We start from the raw sequence: 25,737 nt of genomic DNA on the forward strand, positions 1-25,737 counted from the left end.
AACCACCCCACCCCCCCCGACTTCCCAGAACTGAATATAGGATTATTTAACAAATATTTTAAAAATAACATTTGCAATTTATAAAATAATTAATAATAATAATAAAAATCACAGTAATAATATATATAATAATAATATACATAACATGAACTTTAAAATGAATAATATATACTAAAAAAAAAATAAAAAAAGAAGAGAGAGAGAGAAAGAAGAAAGAAGAAAGTAGACGAAGAATAAAGCATATATATATATATAAAAAAAAAATATATGAATAATAATACGTAAAAAATGTATAGATATAAAAAAGAAAAAGAAGAAAGAAAGAAAGAAAGAACAATCATTACAAATTATAAAAAGGCTAAATAATATTTTTCCATATCCAAATTATGTTGTATAAAATTTATCCATTTTTCCCATACCGCAAAAAATTTTTCTTGAGATTGCTCCTTTAGGAAAGCCAAAATCTTTGCCATTTCTGCCAAATACGAAACTTTATGAAACCATTCTTGTAAAGTAGGCAAAGATTCCTTCTTCCAATATTGTCCTATTAACAACCTAGCGGCTGTAATCAAATTTAACATCAATATAACCTCCTTAGCATCACAGTCAATAACAATCCCTAGTAAAAATAATTGCGGAGTAAATTTTACCCTCCTTTTAAAAATTCTTTGAATATTCCACCATATCTTAATCCAAAAAGCTTTTATATGCTTACACGTCCACCACATATGGTAATAAGTAGCATCCAAATATCCACATCTCCAGCATTTCGGCTGTAGATTAGGGTACATAATGGACATTTTCTTTGGTTCAAGGTGCCATCTATAAAACATCTTATAAAAATTCTCTCTTAAATTTTGCGCTTGTGTGAATTTAACATTTCTTATCCAAATAAGTTCCCAAGTATCCATTGAAATCGTTTCACCAATATTCTGTGCCCATTTAATCATACAATCTTTAACTAGTTCAGGGTCTGAATCTAATTCCACTAAAACCCCATAAACTCTCTTAATATGGGTTGGCCTTTGATCTCTTACTTGTTTTAAAAAAATTTCATCTTCTCTAAGCCAGCCCGTTTTACAATCCATCTTCCATCTATCCACTATTTGTCTATATTGGAACCATGAATAATTTAAATTTTCATGTGTTAATTCTTCCAAAGATTTTAACTGCCAGTCTTGGCCATCCCATCTTAGTAACTGTACGTAAGAGACCTTGTCCATATTTACCCCTTTCCTTATACCTTCTATGGCATGCCGAGGTATAGCCCATAATGGTATTTTGAAGTCAATTTTATAATACTTTCTCCACACTCTTAGCAAAGAGTTTCTTATAATATGAGACTTAAAAACCCAATCCACTTTTTTATTAAATATTAAATAGGCATGCCATCCAAAAAATAGGTCCCAGCCTTCCAAATGAAGTATTTCTGTATTTGTTAAATTCACCCCATCGCTAATCAATGTCAATACTACAGCATCATAATACAATTTCATATTTGGTACCTTGAGTCCACCTCTCTCACGAAAATCTTGCATTATTTTAAGTTTCACCCTTGGTTTTTTCCCTGCCCAAACAAATTTATTAATACCTTTTTGCCATTCATCTAAATTACGTTCGTTTTTTAAAATAGGTAACATTTGAAACAAAAAAATAAACTTTGGCAGGACATTCATTTTAATAACTTCAATTCTGCCCATAAGGGATAACTGTAAATTATTCCAGTTTTTTAAATCCTTCTGTACCTCCATCCACAGCTTTTCATAATTATTTTTATACAATTTTACATTAGAAGCAGATAATGTAACCCCCAAATATTTTACATTATCAACAATTTCAAAGTCTGTTAAGTTAACTAGAGCCTGTTTATCACCATTAGTCATATTTTTAGCTAATATTTTGGTCTTATTATTATTAATTTTAAAGCCAGAAACACGTCCATATTGTTGAATCAATTGTAATAATTTCACCACCGAAGAAACAGGTTGAGACAAAGTAACAAACAAGTCATCTGCAAAGGCTCTTAATTTATATTCTTTTTTATTAATTTCTATTCCTTTTATTTCTTGAGACTCCCGAATTTTAATCAACAAAATTTCCAGTGTTAAAACAAACAATAACGGAGACAACGGGCATCCCTGTCTTTTTCCTTTTTCTATTACAAAAGCCTCTGACAAACCCCCATTTACAATAATTTGAGCAGTCTGTTTTTGATATATATTGGATAATACTTGTAATATATTTTGTCCAAAATTCATCTCCTTGATTAAACACAGCATAAACTGCCTGGAATTGTTTATGAGAATGTAATAATGACTCTAAGCTGATTGCTTTCTTGACTCTACTTCCATGCTCTGCCTATCCTTCTCCTACAATTATGCCCTGAAGCTACACTGGGAAAGATTCAAGACTACTAAAAGGAATCACCTCCTCATGAGTAATCAACACCCAGATAAGCAGAGATTAAGACTAAATAGACAAATAAATAAAGAATTAAAGATTACTACAATCAAGGAACTTCCAACTCGGACAAATAACATAATAGGAAACAGCAGCCTAATCAATGAAACAAGAACACTCTATCTATCTATCTATCTATCTATCTATCTATCTATCTATCTATCTATCTATCTATCTATCTATCTATCATCTATCATCTATCTATCATCTGTCTGTCTATCTATCTATCTATCTATCTATCTATCTATCTATCTATCTATCTATCATCTATCTATCATCTGTCTGTCTGTCTATCTATCTATCCAGTGCTTTTTTTGTAAAAAAAAAAAAAAAGGTGCCAGAATTCACACATGCCATACAACCCACCTTGCCTACCCTACAAGGTTACATCCAAAAAAGGTGCCGGAACTCCGTTCTGGGCATTCTATGACAAAAAAAAACAAAAAAAAACCTGTATCTATATATCTATCAATTGTAGAAGGAAAAGTCTTCACCATCATCTTCCAGTCCAAGGTGGGAATAAACAACATGGCAACTGCTTTAGAAAGAAGGTTGCAGTTTATTGAAGAGGAGAGCCAGACAGAAAGATGGCTCTGGAAGAAAAAGAGAGAGAGCACATGTACGGAGTGGGTTTTTATACCCTCTGGGGCTCTTGAGGTTTTTTCCTGTTCCTGTTTGAAGCTTTGTATTTCCTGTGTCATGTATTCTGACCTGAGTCTGGGTGTGTCCTTTGGCATCTGCGGGTTAATCCTATTATGTCCTGTCTTAGACTTTGGGTGGGTACGTAGATTTTAGGTGTCTTTGTCTTCCTAAGCTTCTAGCTTCAACCTTCCTGATGGTTTACATCTGCATTTCTACAGAGATGGTTTTTGCTTGGGGGAGGGAGACTTGGGGCTATTAAGAAAAACTGGCCATGCTTTTCTGCCTCTTTAAGATCTTTTGAGGAAATATATTTTTCTGCCCTTTTAATATTTCCTTCTCTAAGGGATATGATAGGGAATAAATATTTTCCACTGTTTTTCCTGATGAAAATTCTGCATAAAAGAAAAAGAGAAGTTGAGAAGGGGGGGAAGGGGCTGTCCCAAGATGGATTGGTTATGGGTTTTAACCCTATAGGTGAGTTTGTACACCGAGATTTCTTCTTTGTATGTGGATCTTCTGAAGAATGTTGGAGATAAATTAAAAGTGTACCGTATATGCCGGCGTATTAGGCGACCCGGCATATAAGACGACCCCCGTCTTTATCGCCGGGTCACCTTCCTAGAACGTCATCTTATACGCCGGAAACTACCAGTATTTCCGGCATATAAGACGACTTGGTGTATAAGACGACCCCCATCTTTGGCGCCAAGTTTAGCACTTCTGGAAGTCATCTTATATGCCGGCATATGCGGTATTTTGCTGAGTTCCATATTTTCTCTGTGGGGCATTCTTGATACAAATTTAAAAAAAAAAGAGAAAGAGAGAGAGAGATGATAACAGTTACAGAAGGGAACAGAAGAGGAAGAAAGTGAAAGAAATTTGGGACCTGCAAAGATCTTAGGCCACATGGCCAGATGCACAATTGCTAATGCAAACTAGTTGTTCATTCAAAATAAATAAATAAATACATATATAAGCCCTTGGTAACTGGGGATTATGGAATTGAATTGACTTTCTTGTTTTGGAAAACAGTTGCAATCTTTTGAGTAAGAATGTTTTTTGTTCGCTATGTACATTGCATTCAGTATTTTGCATTTTAATAACATTGTCAACAAAAGAACCCCATTGGGGGGCTTTAATAATATACACAAAAGGTGACTGTATAACTTTAAATAAATAATAGAGTTCAGTATTTGGGGAAGGTTTGATGGCTTTAGTGGAAAGAAAGAAAGAAAGAAAGAAAGAAAGAAAGAAAGAAAGAAAGAAAGAAAGAAAGAAAGAGAAGGAAGGAAGGAAGGAAATAGAGGGATGGAGGAATGGAGGGATGGAAAGTGGGACAGAGGGAAGAGGAAGGAAGGAAATGGAGGGATGGAGGGATGGTGGAAGGAAAAAAGGAAGGGAGGGAGGGAGGAAGGAAAGAAGGGGAAGGGAGAAGAAAGGATGGAAACGGAGTGAGAGAGTGAGGGAAGGAAGGAAATGGAGGGATGGAGGGATGGAAGGTGGGACAGAAGAAAGAGGAAGGAAGAAAGGAAATTGAGGGATGGAGGGATGGTGAAAGGAAGGATGGAAGGAAGGAAGAAAAGGAGGGAGGGAGGAAGGGAGGGAGGGAGGGAGGGAGGAAAGAAGGGGGAGGGAGAAGAAAGGAAGGAAACAAGGAGTGAGAGAGTGAAGGAAGGAAGGAAGGAAGGAAGGAAGGAAGAAAGAAAGAAAGAAAGAAAGAAAGAAAGAAAGAAAGAAAGAAAGAAAGAAAGAAAGAAAGAAAGAAAGAAAGATCTTTTTAGGGTAAGGTAGCTAAAGATTATTTTGAATCAGAAGACTTGGCTGTGGGAGAAGGAGGAGAAAAAAAAAAATCAAGATGGTAGCCACCACCCTGAAATTTGTAAAAGCAATAAAGACTGGATGTAAATAAATAAATAAAATATAAAACTGAAGTCCTGTTCCATTTTCCATGAATGGTGCATTCAGCACCTGCACGCAGGCAAAACTTTGACTATGCAGTCTTTTTCAATCCTGCTTCCTGCAGACCATCCTATTTTGAGCTAGTTTTACAAATTCTTCCAATGATAGCAAGTGTTCCAGTATCTGAAGAGCTACCACAAAGAAGAAGGGGTCAACCGAGTGGTGGGATTCAGCCAGTTCACACCACTTTGGCAGAGCCGGTAGCTAAATTTCTGTTGCCCAGGCCCAGAATGGACTTCTGGAAGTGGCATCTACGCAAAGAACCGATTGTTCACATTTTGGAATCCCACCACTGGGTCAACCCATTCTCCAAAGCACCAGAAAGCAGGACAAGAAAAAGTTGGGTGGAAAGTAATCAAGGAGAGAAACAATCTAGAATAAGAGAGTTAGAAGGGACCTTGCTCAACCAGGAGACCTTATATGATTTCCGGCGAATGGCTCTCCAAACTCTTCTTAAAAGCCTCCAGTGATGAAGCACCCATAACGTCTGAAGGCAAGTTGTTCCAGTGATTAATTCTTCTCCCTGTGTGGAAACTTATCTATAGTTCTAGGTTGCTTCTCTCCTTCATTAGTTTCCATCTGTTGCTTCTCGCCTTGCCTTCAGGTGCTCCAGAGAAGAGGTTGAGCACCTCTTCTTTGTGGCAGCCCCTGAGATATCATGTCATCCCTAATTCTTTTCATTAAAATAGACATACCCAATTTCTGCAAATGTCTTCATATGTTGTAGCCTCCAGTCCCTAATCATCTTTGTTGTTCTCCTCTGCACTCTTTCTAGAGTCTCTACATATTTTTTCTCTGCACTGCATCTATCTATCTATCTGTCTATCTGTCTGTCTGTCTATCTGTCTATCTATCTATCTATCTATCTATCTATCTATCTATCTATCTATCTATCATCTCTATCTCTATCTCTATCTCTATCTCTATCTCTATCTTTGTCTCTCTATCATATCTATCTATCTATCTATCTATCTATCTATCTATCTATCATCTATCTCTATCTCTCTATCTCTACTCTCTATCTCTATCATATCTATCTATCTATCTATCTATCTATCTATCTATCTATCTATCTATCTATCTCACTATCATCTCTGTCTCTAACATCTATCTTTATCTCTTTCTCTTTCTCGCTATCTCTATCATATCTATCTGTAAGGACCCACCCCACTTTGCATCTTAAGAAGACAGAACTCTTGGAATAGTTCTTCCAACAGGAATCCTTTATTAAGAGAAAATGGTTGCAGGCATGCTAGACAGGACTTGGGGTCCAAGCTCTCCCATTCAAGGTTTTAAGGGGTTCCCCAGTAGTCCCACCCAATCAACCCCCCTTCCCAGTGATAGTTTCAAGTATCACAATTCCACCCCGTTTCTTCTTTCTTCCGTCTGGATGGAGACTTCAGATAACTACATGAAAGGCAAATACTCTTCTTTGTTAATGCTAATGTTCTCTGGATGCTAACGCTTTGAGGTTACCATAGGTTACAATAAACACACATTCAGCATTCAGCTCTTTGAAGTCTACTGAAGGAAGTGAGGGCCATAAAGCCCCTTTGTTCTCCCCCTTCTCTCCCTCTTATGGCAGAATCCAAAGAAGGCAGAATTGGGAGTTTCTATATTTGATAATTAAAGATGAAATATGATTGGATTCTGACATCCGGCCCCTCTTAAAAATAAGAGAGATCCACCTGAAAGAAAACACAAGTATAAAATTTAGTTAGGCTTGTTAGGATACTCTGTGTGAAACTTCTTCAATAGCTTCGGGGCTCTGACATTACGTTTATGGACCCACTCATTTTGTGAGGGAGGGAGGTGTTTCCAGGCAACTAGGTACTGAGTTGCTCCATGATATCTCCTAGAGTCAAGGACTTCCTTTATTTCGAAGTGTTGTTCACCCTCCACCATGATTGGAGGTGGTGGGGGGGGATTTTTGGCCGTAGAGGTGACTGATGCTCTCTTTTCAGCAAGCTGCAATGAAAAATTGGGTGTATTTGCCTGAGATTTTTGGGTAATTCTAATTCTACTGTTACTGGATTTATGATTCTTTTAATTGGAAAAGGTCCTATGTATTTTGGTCCAAGTTTTTTACAGGGCTGTAGGGACTTTAGGTATTTTGTAGATAAGTACACCATCTCTCCTATAATGAATGGTGTAGGCTCAACCCTTTTTTTATCGGCTTGTGTTTTGTAAGCCTGCCTAGCTTCATCTAGTGCTTTTCTGACTATTGGCCAGGTGTTTTGTAATTTTTCCATCCATTCTTTCAGCGAGGGGATCGTTGGTTCGTTTGGGGTTAATTCTGGCATGGGGTTGAAACTTTGACCGGTGGCTATTTGAAAAGGAGTGTAACCTGTGCTGGAGTGGACTGCATTATTGTAGGCAACTTCTGCAAAAGGGAGTAAGTCCGCCCACTCGGTCTGCTGGAAACTAAGAAAACATCTTAAATATTGCTTAAGTACTGAGTTCATTTTTTCAGCCCCCCCATTTCCTTGAGGGTGGTGGCTAGATGTCAGTCCCTGAGTGGTTCCTAAGAGGGATAAAAATTCCTTCCAAAATGCAGACGTAAATTGCACCCCCCTGTCAGAGATGATGCGTTGGGGTGCCCCATGCAATCTGTAAATGTGTTGGATGAAAAGTTTTGCTAAGGCTTTTGCAGTGGGAATCTTTTGGCAAGGGATAAAGTGCACCTGTTTGGAAAACAAGTCCGTGACCGTCCAGACCACAGTATTCCCATTGCTTTCTGGCAATTCCACTATAAAATCCATGGCTATTTCTCTCCAGGGGGCTGAGGGACTTGCCACTGTTTGCAATAGTCCTGGCACTTTCCCTTGCAACCTCTTTGCCGTGGCACATTTTGGACAACTGGCTATATAACTTTCAATGTCCTTTTTCATGGATGGCCACCAAAATTGCCGTTTAATTAAATGTAAAGTTTTTACAAATCCAAAATGCCCTGCTGATTTTGTGTCATGGCAAAGGTGCATGAAAATTACTCTTTGAGTTGTTGGTATATATAACTTTTCCCCTATCCAAGGCAACCCGTCTCTCATTGTGCACACATTTTTGTTTTTCTGGAACCAATCATCTGTTTCCAAACTTTTTCTGAATTCAATTCCAGTTTGGCTGTCCAGTTGTGGTTTTAATTTTGGCTTGGGTTCTTGTGGTTACTGGTGCTGCCAGTTGTGACTCTGCCATTATTGGTCTAGAGTCTGTGGTTCGTGCGCTGTTATATTGGGGCATGCGAGATAGTGCATCTGCCAGGAAGTTCTTTCTTCCTGGTAAATGTTTGAGCTTAAATTGGAATTGGTGAAAATGCTGGGACCAGCGGGCTTGTTTGGGATTGAGTTTCCTGGAAGTTTTCAGGGCTTCCAAATTTTTGTGATCAGTCCACACCTGGAAGGGGATTTTGTTGCCTTCCAGGAACTGTCGCCATGTGAGTAATGCCCAACGTATCCCATAAGCCTCCTTCTCCCATACGGGCCAGCGCTGTTCTGTTTCCGTGAGTTTCTTGGATGTATATGCACAGGGTTGCAATACTGCATCATCATTTTCTTGTAATAGCACAGCCCCCACTGCCACATCACTTGCATCTGCCTGTATTATGAAGGGCTTGTCCATGTCTGGGTGCCTTAGTACTGGTTCGGCAGAAAAAAGTCTCTTTAGTCTCTCAAACGCTGCTTGGCACTCCATTGTCCATGTTAGTGGCTGGCTAGGTTTTACTGAGGATGTTCCCTTCGTTTTTAGTAAGTTGTGAGGGGCAAGGCTATCTGTGCAAATGAGGGGATGAATTGGCGGTAAAAATTTGCAAAGCCCAGGAAACTTTGTAGTTGCTTTCTTGTGCGGGGTGGTGCCCATTCTAATACTGCTCTGACCTTCTCTGGGTCCATTTCAATGCCCTGTGGGGATATGCGATAGCCTAGGTAGTCTATCCTTTCCTGGTGGAATTCGCATTTTGAGAGTTTGGCATATAGGTGGGCGGCTCGCAGCTTCTTTAAAACCGCTCTGACAAGTTTGACGTGTTCTTCTTTTGTTTCGGTAAAGATAAGAATGTCGTCCAAGTAAACAAGGACCCCCTTAAACAGGTGCTCCCTTAGAACGTCATTGATTAATTGCATAAAGACTGCAGGGCCCCCTTGTAATCCAAATGGCAAGACTTTGAATTGATAGCACCCCATGGGGCAGTTAAATGCAGTCTTCCATTCGTCCCCTTCCTTGATTCTCACGCGATAGTAAGCTTCCCTTAAGTCTAGTTTAGAAAAAATTTTCCCTTTCGATAGGTGTGACAGCATGTCTTTCATGAGGGGCAGCGGGTATAGGTTGCTTTCACTGATTGTGTTCAGGGCCCTATAATCCACGCATAAACGTAAAGAGCCATCCTTCTTCTCTCTAAAAAGGACCGGGGCAGCCACTTTAGGCTTAGCTGGTTCAATGAAACCTCTCTCCAGGTTTTTTTTTATAAATCTTTCCATTTCCTCCTTCTCCTTTGGGCTCATGGAGTATAATCTGGGTTTCGGGAGTTTTGCCCCAGGCTTGAATTCAATGGTACAGTCTGTGGGTCGGTGGGGGGGAAGCTCATTCGCCCTCTCCTCACTGAAGACTTCAGCAAGGTCCCTATATTCCTCTGGTATTTCTGTTAATCTTTTTTCCTCTCCTATGGATGCTTTTTCTATTCTTGATTCTGGTAGCCTCTCTTGGGGTTTTAAGTCCATAGGGTCCCCCTTCGGGAATTTAATTTCTGTCGTCCTCCAATTTACCCAGGGGTTCCATTTTTTCAACCATTCCATCCCTAGAATCATTGGGCATTCCATACCTGGGGTCACCACAAACGTTAAGTCCTCTTCATGGTTGCCCAGGGAGAGGTGTATTGGCAGAGTGGCTAGGGTAGCTGGCACCCCCCCTGCTATGGATCCATCTAGCTGGCCAAATGAGATTGGTTGTTCCAGTCTCCTGGATGGGATGCCCAGATTCCCCACTAGTGTTGGGCTAATGAGGCAGCGGGTGCAGCCAGAGTCTATTAAGGCTTTCACCTTCACAGCTTCGGGCATGGGGGGGATTAATATAGTCACTGTTTTGAAGATGGGTGTGATGCGTCCACTTACCAGGGGTTCGCCTTCCGAGCTGTCATCTGAGGCATCCACCGTCCCTGTGGTGTAGGCTGGAGTTCTTTCCCCTTGGTGAGCAGAGGTGGGGTTTTCTGCAATTTCCATCATTTTCATGGCTGTTTCTTTTGGCTTAGCTGAATACCCTCTGGGTTTGTTGATTGGGGATCTGTCTGGGTTGTGCTGGGGGGCCTTTGAGCGGCATTCTACAGCTCGATGCCCTTCTCTTCCGCACTTGAAACACCCCATCTGCTTCTTGGCTGTATCCGATGATTTCACCGGTTGGTGTGTCAGCTCAGGCGGGGGGCGGCTCCATTGTTTTCCTCGGCGATGCCTCTTCAATATGTCGATCTCTGCTTCCTCTGCCAAGACGTACCATTCCTCAAGTCGATGTGGGTCTCCTCGGGGCAGGCAAGCATCATATAGATCATAGTTTAGTCCGTCTTTGAAACGGCCAAGGAGGATGTCTTCTGGCCAATTCAGTTTGCTGGCAATGGCTCGGAATTCTTGTGTATACTCAGCCACTGGGCGTTTGCCCTGCCTCATCGTTGTTATTCTTTCACGGGCTTTGCGATCAGCCAGGGGGTCTTCAAATCGTCTTCTCAACGAGGACATGAAACGGTTGAAGTTACTGAGTTCTGGGGCATTGGAGTCATGCAGGTTCACCACCCAATCTGCAGCTGGTCCATCCAGGGCAGATTGCACGATCCGGATGCGGGCTTTGTCGCTGGGGATGTCCTGCCCATATTCCTCCATGTAGCTGAGGACTTGGGTTAGGAAAAACCCCAAGCGTGTTGGCTCCCCTTTGAATTTCACCTCCAACGGTGGACGTCTTGGAATGGATCGGTGCCTCCATTGTGGGTGGTAGTGTCTTCCGTCCAGATTTCCATCTGTGGTCCGGTAGGGGGTGGGAGCTCCTGGATCAGTAAATGTCCCTGGGGTTGCAGGTTCCACGTCCCCCTCGGTGTCTCTCCCTTTGTGGCTCCAGGAACTGGGGCGGGCGTAGGGCTCAGGAATCTCCTCTCCTAGGGAGCTGAGAGTTCTCTTCATCAGGTCAATAGCTCTCTCTAGGATCCAGTCTGAGTACGGCATACAGCTTCCTCCCTCTTCACTTGCGTGCAGGGATTTCTCCATCTCCTGCTTCCATTCTGGTTGCTTGGTCCCCCGTCTCAGGGTCACTTTTCTTGATTCCTTTCCCCACTCGCTTTTCTTTCCAACGCCCATCGACCAGCGAGGCTTGTGGTCCTGTGTCTCCACCACTTCTTCTTCTGAGAAATCTGGCCTCTCGGATCCCAACATCTGGCAAGGTTCCAACTGGGTCAGCGGCTCTCTTTCCAGGGAGTTTTCTCCCTCTCTTGCTTCGTTGTCTGACATGGTAAATTTTTGCAAAATCCCCCGGCAAGGGTCTACCTTCCAGGTGGATTAATTTTGCAAGTCCTGTCTAATGTAAGGACCCACCCCACTTTGCATCTTAAGAAGACAGAACTCTTGGAATAGTTCTTCCAACAGGAATCCTTTATTAAGAGAAAATGGTTGCAGGCATGCTAGACAGGACTTGGGGTCCAAGCTCTCCCATTCAAGGTTTTAAGGGGTTCCCCAGTAGTCCCACCCAATCAACCCCCCTTCCCAGTGATAGTTTCAAGTATCACAATTCCACCCCGTTTCTTCTTTCTTCCGTCTGGATGGAGACTTCAGATAACTACATGAAAGGCAAATACTCTTCTTTGTTAATGCTAATGTTCTCTGGTGTTAACGCTTTGAGGTTACAATAGGTTACAATAAACACACATTCAGCATTCAGCTCTTTGAAGTCTACTGAAGGAAGTGAGGGCCATAAAGCCCTTTTGTTCTCCCCCTTCTCTCCCTCTTATGGCAGAATCCAAAGAAGGCAGAATTGGGAGTTTCTATATTTGATAATTAAAGATGAAATATGATTGGATTCTGACAGGGTTAAAGTTTTTAACAAAAAAGATGAGATGGTGGAGGAACGTATAATATTAAATAATGTCTTATCAAGTGCTCTGACTGGACACAACATATTTGTTGTCTGCAACTGCCAATAATGAAAATTTGGCAGCTATATGCCTTTCTCTTTTCATCTTATCATTAGAATGGGGGGGGAGGTGTTTTTTTTAAAACGGATTAGTTACCGAAATGAAACCTCTCCAGTTCTACAGAATCTTGCTTAGAGTTTACAGCATGGAAACCTTTCAAGGACATTCTAGCAGGTGTGAAGAAGATAACAGATGGGTTCCATAACAAAGAGAACTTCTTTACATGAGTTATGTGGAAATTGGGCGGTGGAGGGATGGCTGGGAAACTCATTGTTATATGCTATGGTCTGATGCCTTGGGATTTTAGAGTTAGTTTTACCTCACTTTTACCAGGCCATGTATTCAATAAACTGTTAGCAAAAGAAAACAATCCTGGACTTTTATTTAGACTTTTATTGCTCCCTCTGCAATATGGGGGAACGTCCTGGATGCTATGAGTGAAAAATGTCAGTAAGGAATACAATATTATAATCATTGTCATATCACCTCTCCTTGGCAAAGGATGATACTGTATGATATCTGTGCAGAGAGAGATTTTGCACCCATGTAGTTTGATCTAGACCCCACATTGGAATAAAATTTTCATTGACGTTTATATGTTCCCAGCAAGGTCGCCCAATTTATTTGGCATGGTGTAACCCAACTGTCATGGTTCTGACAAATAAAACTCTTCAAAAGAACTTTGAGGCATTGTTTACTTTAAAGAATCTTTTATTCGAGAAACAAAATATCGGCACTACATAGTTGAAGCCAAAAACTGAATTCCCCTCCCCTGATACAAAGTAGCAAAGTACAATTCCCTCCTCCAATTAACAGTCATAAGTCACATTCCCCAATTAGCTTGAAGCGTGGGCTTTCTGCCCAGCTCTCCAGCCCGCCAAAACTTTATCAACTGTGAGTGCAATAACCTTGGATTCCCACGGCTGAGTTATTGCTATTATGACTAACTGGACTCTCATCCACATTCCCCTTCCCAGCATCAACTAACTCTAAAAGCAAAAGAGTAAAATGGCTGCATTTCCATCTGTTGTCAAAGGAAGAACATCTGATGTTAGCAGCATTGACAGAATGTGTCTCCCGCATCAAGGAGATGATTACAAAGAAACAAAACTGGAGAAGACCTTGAGATGAGTGCCAACTGTGCCAGTTACCTGCTCTTGGGACCACCTGTGGATTGGCTTGATTTCAAATGGACATTATGACTTTTATGGAAGGAGGAATATTGCTTGCTTAACTATACAGTTTTGGCTGGCTTTTCCCCAGATCTTGCCCTCACTTCCCTATTGTCACTGACTCCTAATAAAAGTATCCTTTTGAGACAATGCCTGTTTCAAGAGTTCTGCTTTCTTGGGTGATTAATTGAAGTGGGTCCTTACAGCCTCTGTTTATACAACCACGGATTGTATTACCACTTACTATTTTTGAGCCAGGTCTCTCTCTCTCTCTCCCTCTCCCTCTCTCCCTCCCTCCCTCCTCCCCCCTCTCTCTCTGACAATGAAAGCCATAGTAGCCATGGAGAAGACCTTTTTGTTCATAGCAAACTGGGTAATACTCATGACAAATGTCCCTGAAATCCTTAGACAAAGACATTCATCTTATCAACTGATCTTGATTTCAGATGCAGCTTGCTGTGACCTCTGCCCGGAAGACCAATATCCCAACAAGGACAAGGATCACTGCATTACCACGAAGATCCACTTTTTGTCCTATCAAGATATGTTTGGATACACTTTAGTTTCTCTAGCACTTTCTCTTTCTGTGATCACATCTGCAGTGCTGGTGATATTCCATAAACATCGTGACACACCGATCGTCATGGCCAACAACCGAGATCTCACCTACCTCCTCCTGGTCTCTCTCCTGCTCTGCTTCCTCTGCTCCTTCCTCTTCATTGGTCGACCAGGGAAGCTCACCTGTCTCTTACGACAAACTGCCTTTGCCATTATCTTTTCTCTTGCGGTTTCCTCTGTCTTGGCAAAAACTGTCATGGTGGTTCTGGCCTTCATGGCCACCAAGCCAGGCAACAAGACAAGGAAACTCTTAGGAAAACCACTGACCAACTCCATTGTCTTAGCTGTCCCCTGGTGCAAGCAGTTCTTTGTGCCATCTGGCTGGTAAGCTCTCCCCCATTTCCCAAGATGGACTTCCACTCCTTGTTAGGAGAAGCCATCTTGGAATGTAATGAAGGCTCAGCTTCAATGTTTTACACTGTCCTCGCCTACCTTGGCTTTTTGGCCATCATCTCTTTCACTGTGGCCTTTCTAGCTAGAAAGTTACCTGACAGCTTTAACAAAGCCAAGTTCATTACTTTCAGCATGCTGGTGTTTTGCAGTGTTTGGATCAGCTTCCTCCCCACCTACCTGAGCACCAAAGGGAAATCCATGGTGGCTGTGGAGATCTTCTCCATCTTGGCCTCTGGGGCTGGTCTCTTGGCTTGCATCTTTTTCCCCAAATGTTTCATTATCCTAGTGAGACCCCATCTTAATTGTAGGGAAAACATGATAAAAAACAAGAATGTCTAACTGATGCAGGGATAGGCCACATTTATATTTATCGTTGGGACATGTTTAGAAAGGGTTAAAATTTTAAAGAAAAAGATGAGATGGTAGAGGAACTTATAGTATTAAATAATGTCTTATCAAGTGCTCTGACTGGACACAACATATTTGTTGTCTGCAACTGCCAATAATGAAAATTTGGCAGCTATATGCCTTTCTCTTTTCATCTTATCATTAGAATGGGGGGGGGGAGGTGTTTTTTTGAAACGTATTAGTTACAGAAATGAAATCTCTCCAGTTCTACAGAATCTTGTTTAGAGTTTACAGCATGGAAACCTTTCAAGGACATTCTAGCAGGTGTGAAGAAGATAACAGATGGGTTCCATAACAAAGAGAACTTCTTTACATGAGTTATGTGGAAATTTGGCGGTGGAGGGTTGGCCGGGAAAGTCATTGTTATATGCTATGGTCTGATGCCTTGGGATTTTAGAGTTAGTTTTACCTCACTTTTACCAGGCCATGTATTCAATAAACTGTTAGCAAAAGAAAACAATCCTGGACTTTTATTTAGACTTTTATTGCTCCCTCTGCAATATGGGGGAACGTCCTGGGTGTTAATGAGTGAAAAATGTCAGTAAGGAATACAATATTATAATCATTGTCATATCATCTCTCCTTGGCAAGCCATGATACTGTATGATATCTGTGCACAGAGAGATTTTGCACATGTGTACTTTGATCTAGACCCCACATTGGAATAAAATTTTCATTGACGTTTATATGTTCCCAGCAAGGTCACCCAGCTAGAAGTTGACATTAACAATCAACCAGTCTTTTATTTTCATTGTCTTCCAACTGTCTTCAATGAGGCCCAGTCCCCAATAAAAAACCCCATAAAATTTGCTATGCTTCATGTAGGTCACGTGCCCTACTTCATCTTGACCTGCAGGTTCACTTGCTCTGGGGATTAACCAGAAGAGACATCTGGTCTGAAATTTATTTAATTATTTGTTTGTTTGTTTTTTTCCTTTATTATGTCTACAAATAACCTAAGATGGCGAACATATTCCATACACCTTCCGCCTCCTATTTTCCCCATAACAACAACTCTGTGAGGTGGGCTGATCGAGAGGGACTGGCCCAAGGTCACCCAGCTGCTTTCCTAGCTAAAGTGGGACTTGAACTCACTGTCTCTTGCACAATAATTAAGGGTTGAGCTTTTCAGGATAAAAGGGAGGGAGGTATAAGGTTAAACAAAGTACTTGCATGTTTGAATAAAATTAAAAGGCTTTTTGCAGACTCTTCTAAGTAGGCCACATAGTTAAGTCAGACTCTGTGAATATGAATCAGCAAAATGAGTCAATTTTAATTTTTAAAATGAGTCAATGTCAGTTTTACCTAGGATGTGCTTGTTGTGTTTGGACATAGTTGGAGTGGAAACCTCGATATTAATCTGTACCAATCTGATTCAGCAAAGTAGACCACAACCTACTTATTGGTATTCTAGAAAAATGTGGGCTAGGCAGCATCACCACCAGATGGATTTGTAACTGGCTGACAAACCATACTAAACTAGATGTCTTTTAATGGTACTAGGTCAACATGGAGGGAAGGAAGCAGTGGGGTACCACAAGGTTCTGTCCTAGACCCAGGACTCTTCAATATCTTCATCAATGACTTAGATGAGGGAATTGAAGGGGAAGTCATCAAATTTGCAGATGACACCAAACTGACAGGAGTAGCCAATACCCCAGAAGACAAACTCAGGAACCAAAAAGATCTTGACAGACTTGAATAATGAGCCCTATCCAATACACTGACATTTGATGTGGAGAAAAGCAAGGTTTTAAATTTAGGCAGGAAAAAACAAAGGTATAAGTACAGATTAGGTGAGATATAGCTCAAAAACAGCAACTGTGAGAGGGTCCTTGGAGTCCTAATGGACAATCATTTAACCAGGAGCCAGCAGTGTGCAGTAGCAGCCAAAAAAGCTAATACAATCCTGGGTTGTATAAACAGAGGCATAGAATCAAGATCAGGTGAAGTGTTAGTACCACTTTATAATAGTCTAGTAAGACCACACACTTCTTGGGTTGTTTTCCCCTTTAAGTTTTTTAACCATGGGATCTTTCCTAGGTTCTCTCTGAGTTTGTTAAAGTCAGCTCCTTTGAAGTTTAAGGCACCGGTTGGGTTGTTTACTATTGCTAGTGTTTGCATTATATTAAATTCCTTGGTCACTTTCACTCAAGGTTCCAGAAACTTCAACTCCCTCTGTCACTTCTTCTCTACTAGTTAGAATTAAGTCCAGTATGGCTTTACGTCTAGTTCCCTTCTCCACCTTTTGGATGACAAAGTTGTCAGCTAGGTTGGTTAGGAATCTGTTTGATCTCCCGCTCGCTGCAGAGTTTGTCTCCCAGTTGATATCTGGATAGTTGAAGTCTCCCATTACTACTGTGGTATGCTTCCTACATACATTTGTTAACTGGTTGGCAAAGAATTCATCTATTTCTTCTGAATGGTTGGGTGGCCTGTAATATACACCTACGGTAATATTTTTTTTCCTCTTTTATATTGACCCATATACATTCTGGAGAGATTTTATCTTGGATCATGTGCATTTCTGTAGATATGTAGTGTTCTCTTACATATAGTGCAACCCCCCTCCTCTTTTTGTAGATCTCTTTCTTTTGAACAATTTGTATCCATCCATCAGTCCATTCCATTCATGGGTTTCGGCCCACCAGGTTTCTGTAATGCCAACTATTTCATACCCTCCCTTGTGTACTATTGCTTTTAGTTCACCCTGTTTGAGCATTTGTATATAAGCATTTAAGACGTTTATGCCTGTTCGTGGATATCTTTCCTGCATCTCCTGATTGTTTTTTGGGGTTTTCTTTTTTCTCATCACTGCCTACCTCATTGCTGGGTTTGTTTTCTTGGGATTTAAAATTGGTTTTGGGTTCTAGAGATTCTAAGGCTTGGTCACCCTTCCCCCTCAATTTTAGTTTAAAGCCCTTCTGATAAGTTGGGTCAGTCTTTTTCTGAGTACATTTTCCCCTGTTTTCGTGAGGTGTAGCCCATCCCTTGCCAAGAATCCTTTGCTTAGGAAATGCAGTCCATGAGCCAGGAAACCAGTTTTCTTGGCGACACCAACCTGTTAGCCCAGTGGTGGTGAACCTATGGCACGTGTTCCAGACGTGGCACTCAGAGCCCTCTTTGTGGGCACATGTGCCATTGCCCCAGCCTTGCCTCCCCTGTGACTCTCTCCTCACCAGCAAGCCCCCTGGAGGAGAGTCGCCCCTGAGCGTGGCCCACACAGAGCAGCGCAGCCAAGGACATGGCAACCAGGCAAGCATAGACAAGACTCTGCCCTCATGCCCCATCGTGCACCGTTCATGCTGCGGGGCATGGACAGAGAACATGGCCGCCATGACACTGCTGGGCTGCCTGGGCAATCTGCAGCGGGCCCTGGAGGTGGCGAGTGACCCTGCGGGCAGATGGAGTGGGGCTGGAGCGGGGGTGGGGAAAGGGGTGGAGCAGAGGCGGGGCTAGTTTTGGGGCACTTGGTCTCTAAAAGGTTCACCATCACTCCTTTAGCCAATGATTTATTTCTAGAATTCTTTTTTCCCTTAGTGGGTGTTGGCCTTTCATTGGGAGTACTGATGAGAATACTACTTGTGCTCTTAGCTTCTTAACCTTATTACCTACAGTAGTTGTTTATAATCTCTGACTATTGTACTTAGGTTCTTTGTTGTGTCGTTTGTTCCAATGTGGAGGAGGAGGAAAGAGTAGTAGTCTGTAGGCCTAATTATTTTGGTTAAGTTCTCTGCCACATCTTTGATTTTTGCTCCAGGGAGACAACATACCTCCCTGGATTGTATGTCCGATCTGCAGATGGATGATTCTGTTCCTTTGAGGATAGAATCTTCTATTACCAACACTCACCTTCCTTTGGGGGGGGGGGCTGCAGTCTGGGGTGCTTTTCTGTTTGTCTCAGGTGTGTTTGTTGATGTTACTTATTTAGGGATATTTGAAGTGACTTTTTTTAGGGATATGTGAAGTTGTTTCTTTGCTAGGTGTTTTCTTTGAGGAGGAGGTTGTGGATCTGCATGTTTCCATCTAAGGGGAGAAATCAATTGCTCAGTTTTAATGGGGCTGCTTCTGGTTAGGTTGGATTGGGCAAAAAGAGTTTGTTAGTTGTGTGCTGCTTCTTTCTTTGAGTGTTGTTTTCTTTCTGTGTGTGGCATACCTCCATTTGTCTTCCTCTGAGGGTTTGTCAGTAGGGATAAATCCTCTGGGAGTTATTTGTTCATTATTTGGTTCAGTTTGGGTACAACTTTCTTTTGTATGTTGGGGTTTGGCTAGAGTTGCCTTTTACTTTTTCCTCTAGTTTGCATAATTTACATCTGATGCATGTGTAGTTTGGGTGTTTTTTGGGCATAAGCACATACATGAAACATGTATTGCATACCACAATTGGAGGACAGCAGAAGTCAATGTCCTTCATCCAGCATCATTTTCTGGGCATATCCTGACAGGAAAGACCACAACCCTCACTACAAAATAGTGTCCCCAGGAGTATATCTGTGATTTTGCACTGACATGCTTTTCTCCAGCTATCTCTCCTCACATGGGGCCCTAGAAAAACTTCAAGGTTCCCAGAGGTGAAGTTGCTTCACAGTGTAATTATCACCATCCTGTTCTTTGAGACCTCTTCTGTCACTTCTCCAGCCACTGCCTTGATGCAAACATCAGACTGAAGCAGCATGGAAGGGTATCTTGCATCAGAAAAGGATAAATGCCTCAGGTCAGGCTCTGTATGGTCCATGTTTTGGGACAGGCAGAAGCTGTGTTCTTGAATGTACTTTCTCTCCTTTCCAGATGAAGCTCGGCTTGTCTCTGTCTCAATCAGGAGAACCACTGGCATTTCCATCTTGAAGGAGTGTCTTGAGTTCTCCTGTATCTTCTTGGTGTCCTTCTTTAGAAAGGGATTGACTCAGCCCAATGAATTATGGACCTCCTGATTCTGCTGCTGGTGCTTCTGATGCTGCCGGTGTTCCAGCCAGTCTCTGGAAAGCTTAGAACGAAGTGCCCAATTTATTTGGAGCATCAGGATGGAAAAACCCCACCAAGCTATTACAGGCTGGGAGACCATCTCATCAGTGTGGTCACCACTGCGACCTTAAGCTCAAATATAACGTTGCCTTTCAACATGGCTCCTTCTAGTCAGCCTCACTCGTAAGTCAATCAGGGTGAAGGATTTGCATTCCTTCCATTTGCACTTGTAATACTCTTCTTTTTTTCTTCTTATTTCACTTACTCCTGTATTGCAGGACCTGACAAATTTCCTGGAAGCAACTCAGATCCAAAGAACTCCAGATTATTTCTTCCTCTCCATTCAATCCTGAGTTCATCAGTTGAAAACTGACTTTTGTTTAAATGACTTACAGTTGCATGATGTTGATAATATGAATATTTTTCTATAGGTTGGCACCTTCTGGTAGCTTATCTACGGATAAGTTCAGAATGGTCCGATTCATTTTTGCCATTCATACGGTTAACAAGAATGCAGAGCTCCTGCACAATCTCACACTTGGTTACAACATTCATGACAACTCACTGAGCACACTGACCACTTCAGATGCTATGCTGGACATGCTCTCTACTGGAGAAGCCAATGTTCCCAACTACAGCTGTGGAAAGAAGGACGGTCTTTTGACTCTCCTCGATGCAGCTAGAAGGGACATCTCCATCCAGATGTCAACTTTAGTAGGCACCTACAAAGTCCCACAGGTTTGTGTGTCTGTTTCTGTATCTGGTAAAGTGAGTGCGGAGTGGTGGGTGATCAATATATCTACTTATATCTTCTCTATGGAATTCAGGAGCTGCTTTTCACTGTGGCCATTGTGGGTGTCAAGGCTGGTGATTGGGATCCATACTGAAAAGGGGGCAACCATCAAAACAGCCATATCCTCTCATGACACCCTCCTCATTGCTTTGGGGGATTCTGCTGGACATATGTATCAAATAGGATCAAAACTGATGAAGGGGGCATGTTTGCACCCTTATTATTCAGTCTAGACTTGAATGACTTACCAGGACTAATAAAGGACCCTCAGACACACATGCCTAAGGTGCTAGGTACACATATTATCACCTTGTTATACCCTGAGAATGGTTTTAATATTATTATTCTTGCAAGTTGGGTTGTAATAAAGGAGAATATTTGTAGCTCAGGGTTGACACGAGGGGTCCCTTGTGCTCTCTGAGCTTCTTTGTTTTCTTGCAGACGTTTCATGACCCAAACTAGGTAACATCATCAGTGCTAGTGATGAGGATGAGGATGAAGATGATTAGCACTGATGATATTACCTAGTTGGGGTCATGAAATGTCTAGAAGAAAACAAGCAAGCTCAGAGAGCACCCAGGACCCCCTCAGGTTGGGTTCCATACGCTGTTAAGAAGACTTGGCTCCAACTCCCGTAATAATTATTAATAAACTAAAGACAAAAGTTATGGGGTATATAATTATTGGTATAAAATTAAGAGGTAGAAACTGACAGACTTTCAAAATTCTGTCTTTTTTAACAGACAAAAATTCAGTTAAAAAGCAAGTATTTAAATGTAAAAGTGCCTACGCATCTCAGGGTGATATGTATTTTAGTGTGAGTGTGCTGGACACAGAGGTTAAATATGGAAGATTTAAGCAAGTCCCACCAAGCTTGTCTTACTGGAGCTCCAGAGAGAGACATAACACGTTCATCATTTCAATCTCAATTATATAAGAAAGGAAGTATTTAGTAGCTTGGACTGCACATTACAAAAATGACCTATTGGGATCCTTATATTAAAACAACTTATTTCCTCTGCTATCAGAATTCAGAAATTGTACATAACACGGCACTTTGTTGGAGCAAAACGGTTTACTTGAAATCTGTATAGCTGGGTCTGATTGTGGTAAATTATAAGGGTGATACAGAAGTATGATTTTCATTGTTTATTTGTATTCTTGTTTTCTTAATTTTTTTATTCTGTGTTTATATATTGTGTTCTTAATGTTTTGTGTTTTATATTCTGCGTTTTTGTAGGTTTAATGACTAATCCACAATAAACTATTCTAATAAGTTCAAGAGAATGATGTTGGATTTATCAAAAGCTAATGTTTTGGACTTGATCTGAACCCCAATATAAGCATTCTTCGTTGTCTTTTCAGATCAGTTATCTGACTGCTTCAGAGGCTCTGAGTGATAAAAGTCAGTTCCCTTTTTTCCACCGGATGTTCCCCAAAGAAGGGTTCCAGGACCCAGCAATTGTTCCTCTGCTCCTCCATTTCAGATGGACCTTGATTGGTCTCTTTGCTTCAGACACAGAGAAGGGAGAGAATTTCATGAGGACGTTCACTCCTATGCTTGCCAGGAATGGAATCTGTGTTGTAATATCACAACGAATCTCAATGACTAGACATCCGGCACTCCTCAGAGACGCCATCGCTAAGTGGAGACAAGTTAACGTCTTTGTTCACTTCTTAGAGTATATTTCCATTTCAGACAGAATCCTTCCCTTCCATTCAACACTTGAAGATTTGCCAGGACCCATTGAAGGGAAAGTCTGGATCACCACAAATTTGGGATCATATAGATTGAAAAAATCCAGTCTTCTCAAATACATCCACAGTATTTGGTCCTTTGGTTTTCAGGAGAAACAAAGGCCAAAAGAGGATGCCTTTGAACCCTACTTGTTTGTAGATGAGCAGTATGAAGATCAGTATTTTCGCTGTTCTTTTTCAAATCGTGTCTTTTCTGTCAAAGGCCGGAGAAGATGCACCCAAAAAACATCACTGGAGACCCAACAGGGAAGGAACAATTCACGGATCTCAAATAGCATCCATGTTCACAGTATTGTTAAGACTCTGGTGCATGCCTTGAATGCTGCATATTCCTCCAGATGGAGGAGGAGAAGGAAGGAGGGCGAAGAGAGTTTGGGAGCTCCAAGGCTGCAGCCATGGCAGGTATGTGGTTCCAAAAAGGATCCATCAAACTTAATTTCTTTTGAGGAAAGGAGAAAAACAATTTTAATCTCCTTGTGCTAGAAAAGGAGAAATAACTCTCCATTAATCTCAGTTCTGTTTGAGAAGAAATCTAATGGAAAAGGTGGGGAACTATCTCAACTTCATTATGCTACCAAAATCCAACAATTTTGACCCATCCAATCGACTGGGGGTTAATATTGCAAAGAGGCTATGCCATGGTAGATACATTTTTATATCAAACACTGCTAATTTTAAAAGGATGCATGCAGTTTTACACAAATTCCTGTAGGTATGTGGTTTGTGATTAGCACTGTAGAATTTTACCTTTATAAATTTAATGGAGACCCTGAGGCCATCTAGCCTAACCATTCTCTTGTGGCTGAGTTCAGAAGTTGTGAATGCTCCAACATTGTTGCCATTATGGAAACTTGCTGGGATGAAACTGACAAATGGAAGACACAGCTAGAGGGATTTAAATTATTTAAAAGAAACAGACCAAATGAAAGAGAAGGTGGAGTTGCTTTCTATATAAGAAATAACTACATCTCTACCGAAATAGAGCAGAACAACGATGAAAAGTACTTGAATGCATTTGGGTCAATATAAAAGGGGGAAAAATGACATTGCCATAGGGGTATACTACAGGCTACCCAACCAAATAGATGAACTTTTTGCTAGTCAGTTAACAATGGTATGTAGGAAGCACATCACAATAGTAATGGGGGACTTTAATTACCCTGAAATCAACTGGGAGACAAACCCTGCACCAAGTGGAAGGTCAAACAGATTCCTGACAAACCTAGGAGATTACTTTGTCTCCCAAGAAGTAGAGAAGGGGACTAGAGGATCAGCCATATTGGACTTAATTCTCACAAACATAAATGAAATGATAGAAGGTGTTGAAACCACAGGAAACTTGCGGGGGGGGGGAGTGACCATGCAATATTGGAATTCAACATTATGCAAACACAAGCAACAGAACACAGTCACACTAGAGTCTTGGACTTTAAGAGAGCTAATTTCAACAAACTTAGAGAGCTCTTGGGAAGGATTCCATGCATGAGAATCCTCAAGGGGAAAACAATTCAAGAAGCTTGGGAAATTTTGAAAAGTGAGATTATAAAAGCCCAGTCTAGCACAATGCCAATGCAGAAGAAAAATAACAGCCCTCAAAAGAAGCCAGCATGGCTGAATAAAAAACTCTCTGATAAATTGAAAGATAAAAAGGACAAATATAAAAAGTGGAAAGAGGGACACATAACTAAGGCAGAAAATCAGCAAATAGCCGAAGCCTGCAAAAATGAAGTGAGGAAAGCTAAGGCTCAAAATGAAAGGCTTGCAACAAAAGTAAAAAATAACAAAAAAAGCTTCTTTCAACATGTAAAAAACAAGAAAAAAGTTAAGAAAATGATTGGTCCATTAGTGAGAGAAAGTGGCAAGAAGATGACAAGCGACAGGGAGAAAGAAGATCTACTCAACTTGTTTTTTGCATCCGTATTTACACAACAGTCCAACCTATCAAAAATAGTACCGTAAAAAATAGATCAGAAACACAAAGTTAAGATAGGTAAGAAAATGGTAAGTGAGTGCCTCTCCACCCTAGATGAGTTCAAATCGCCAGGACCAGATGGATTACACCCCAAGGTTCTGAAGGAACTGGCAGATGTGATCTCAGAACCACTGAACTATATCTTTCAAAGGTCCCGGAGCACTGGGGAACTACCAGAGGACTGGAAAAGAGCTGAAGTAGTTCCCATCTTCAAAAAAGGAAGAAAAAGGAATCCAGGAAACTACAGACCTATCAGCCTGACCTCAATACCTGGGAAGATCTTGGAAAAGATAATCAAGCAATGAATCAGCAAACACCTAGAGGCAAACAAAGTCATTGCCAAAAGCCAACATGGGTTTGTCAAAAACAGATCATGCCAGACAAATCTTATTGCATTCTTTGACCAGGTGACAAAATTGGGGACCAGAGGAATGCTGTGGATATAATTTACTCAATTTGTCAGGGAAAAAGATCCTCTCCAGTCGCTGCAAACCTCTGAGCATTGATGCGCTGAAGGCGAGAGATATTTCCAACTTTTCTTTTCCCCTTTAAACTGGAACCTCAGAAGATGGATAAATCCATGAATCAGGAATCTTGCTATTTTTGTTCTAACAACAACAACAATAATAATAATTGCAAACTGGCTACAAAGCTAGACCTGACCAAGTTGCTAAATTAATCCACTGGGCATTGTGTAAAAATTACAACGAGCCTGTGTCCGAAAAGTCGTGGGAATATAGGGTGGAAAAAGTTGTTGAGAATGAGAGGGTGAAGATCTTGTGGGACTTCCAAGTACAGACAGATCACCATTTGGAACACAACACGCCAGATATCGCAGTTGTAGAGAACCGAAGCGTACAGCTGATTGATATCGCTGTACCAGGAGATGCCAGAGTCGAAGAAAAAGAACTGGAAAAAATTATGAAATATCGCGACCTGGCCATCGAAACTGCGCGATTATGGACGAAACGAGTAACAGTGATACCCATTGTCATCGGGGTACTGGGAAATATGTCAAAAAACATAGAAAAATACATCAAGAAACTGCAGCTTCCTGCAATAACTCCAGCAACGTTACAAAAAACTGCACTACTCGGAACATCTTATATTTTAAGGAGGTACCTGGTTGACACTTAGGATGCTGGTAGCAACCCGTGTCAACCATCAGTGCCAGTCAATCTGAATGTTCAGTTGACTGAGGTTCACATCTAATGAATAATAATAATAATAATAACAGATGAAAGAAAAGAAGCTGAAGAACAAGAAGACCAAAGAATACCTAATCAAGAAATACCACTTAGAAACAAGGAAGATCAAGGAAGCACTGGAAATAATAAAGCACCAAATAACAGCTATAGCCAGGAAAATCAGTAGATATGAAGCTCGAATTGCAAACTATAGGCAGAACCTCCAATTTCAATCCAATCAGAAACGTTTCTACCAATCCATC

The sequence above is a fragment of the Crotalus tigris genome, unplaced genomic scaffold (assembly GCF_016545835.1).
Source record: "Crotalus tigris isolate CLP2741 ecotype Arizona unplaced genomic scaffold, ASM1654583v1 scf7180000018785.583249, whole genome shotgun sequence".
Classification (NCBI taxonomy): Eukaryota; Metazoa; Chordata; class Lepidosauria; order Squamata; family Viperidae; genus Crotalus; species Crotalus tigris.